Source organism: Podarcis bocagei (assembly GCF_964188305.1).
Source record: "Podarcis bocagei genome assembly, chromosome: 5".
NCBI classification, from domain to species: Eukaryota; Metazoa; Chordata; class Lepidosauria; order Squamata; family Lacertidae; genus Podarcis; species Podarcis bocagei.
The window spans coordinates 54,929,011-54,931,054 of NC_138129.1; positions in this window are offsets into that span (position 1 = coordinate 54,929,011).

The following is a 2,044-nucleotide window of genomic DNA, read 5'->3' on the forward strand; positions in this document are numbered from 1 at the left end:
GCCCCAGACTCTGAGCTGTCATTTTTTTAAAAAAGGTCTCTAGTCCTCTTACACACACACAGTGTTAATGGAATATATATGAAAAATACAAACCGAAAACACCAATAAGTGAAGCCCCATTCCCACCCTCCCTTCCCTAAGTCCCTAATGGTGACTTGTCATATGATCAAAATAATATTTTCCTTATAATTGCCTTACATTGTGTCATGCAAGGCACTATGGCTGAGTTGTTCCAAGATGTCAGATCAGTGGCTAGAAGTAAAAGGATGCTATCCATTGTTGAAAGGGGTAGATAGCCTTCTAAGAGATTTATGTGAAATAAGCGAGTCTAGCTGCTCTTGCCCATCAGTAGTTTTTTTGCCAATGATTGAAGCCAGGAGCTGTGATCGATGAGTGAGTTTGGGTACCAGGCAATAGGAATCCCATGGGTCCTAAAGAGCTGCACTTCCTTGCTCCCTTTTAATGCACCTGACCTTTTGATTCTAATTTTCTTGGCAGAAATTCAACAGGTTAAGCCTCTTCTCAGATGAAACTACAACTAGGGGAAAAACTGGGAGTTGGACTAAATGAGCCTCGGGATCCCTTCCAACTTTGATTCCATTCTTCAGAGCTATTGTACTCTTATCTAATTTTGTGTTATGCCATGCCCCTCATGGCAGCCATGTTGTGGCTGGCACCCCCGGCTCTCTCTCAGAATTTAAAATGTGCCACCTGGACCAAAATATATGATCTCTGCACTAAATTATTCCAAAGTAAATCCCTTTGAAATCAACTTGAGCACAGCTGTGTTTGCTGACCGGATAAACGATGCAAAAGGGACCATGTTGCACCATAATATGAACATAAGTAACATTCATATCCTAATAGTTGTAGCTGCACTACAACACCCATCACTCATAGCCAGCATGGCCAATGGCCAGGATTTGTAGTCCACAAGACTGATAGGGGAAAGAGAGACGTTTCACAGACACTTGGATACATTTACTCTATCTACTTCCAAGAACTGCACTGAAGTTTGCCATCAATCCATTTTGCCTTCAGCCAGACTCACAACACACATTCTTGGTGTATTGCAGGCAAGGATAGGAAAGCAGGAAGATCAAAGACCATACAGCTGATGCCATGATCACATCCCACTGATAAGCCTTTGACCATGATGCAGTATAGTGGTATTTCCTGGTAGTTAAAAAAGAAGTCAGTCTTTCAAAAGCAGGAGTTGCTTCCTTCTCCTGTTTACGCAAATAGATGGTACTTTTTCAAGTCTAACTTTTGGACATTATGCAAGACTGAGTACCTCTAGTGGAGCCACACAGTAATTGCCTGATCTTGCATCACAGGGCAAAGTTGGAGGAACCAAAGGTTTTTTTGTTAGAAATGAGAAGATGGCAAAGATATAGGGCTGCATTTCCTTTATTTTTAGAAGTAAAGAGTGCATGTGGTCCTGGGAAGCTTGCCTAGGAGGAAATGCAACCCTCAGGCTGAAAAGGGTTCCCCATGTTCTACTTTAAAGGATCTCCTTGTTTTAAGCTCATTTTTATCTATTAACCATGCAGAGAGTTCCAGGAACTTTATAAATCTTAAGTGTGTTCTTCCTTTGTAGAAGCCACCAAGTGAGACTGTGTGCAAGGTGAAATTGGAACAGACGTTTCCCGTTTCGAGGCCAATGTTCTAGACGCTCAACTGTGCTCTCAATACTAAAGGCCTTTTAATGCAGGGCTCTAAAAAGAAGTTAACCATGCTGTGTGTGTGTGTGTGTGTGTGTGTGTGTGTGTGTGTGTGTGTGTGTAACTGGCCTTTCTCTCCTCTCAAAATATGCTTATGGGCAGCTGCCATTAAACAGAGATGCACCTGGTCACACTTCTAAGTTTTGCCTTGAGATGATTAGCCAGGAAACCTTATATAACTGGGGAAGCGTTTTATCATCTGTGTCCACTGGTTAAGGGTGAAGGCAGCATTTTTCCTGAGCAATGATTTAAAACATGCAGGCTTTTCTGCGGTGCAAGATATGACCATCCATGGAAGTAGGGAAAAGAAAAGGATAGGC